A 244-nucleotide genomic window follows, 5' to 3' on the forward strand; every position below is an offset into this window, starting at 1 on the left:
ATATTATTTATATATATATATATTTATATACTTATATATAATGTATATAATAATATTTATATTATATATATTTATATACAGCAATGAAAGGAATAGGAGTTTATATGGCTGCTCTAACCCGCTTTCTCTCTCCTGTTACATCGATACTCTTTTGTACTTTTCTTCTTTTTCTTTTATGTTGCTGCTGCTGCTGCTGCTGCTGCTGCTGCTGCTGCTGCTGCTGCTGCTGCTGCTGCTGCTGCTG

Source organism: Eimeria mitis, genomic scaffold (assembly GCF_000499745.2).
Source record: "Eimeria mitis Houghton genomic scaffold, Emh_scaff3642, whole genome shotgun sequence".
Taxonomy (NCBI): domain Eukaryota; phylum Apicomplexa; class Conoidasida; order Eucoccidiorida; family Eimeriidae; genus Eimeria; species Eimeria mitis.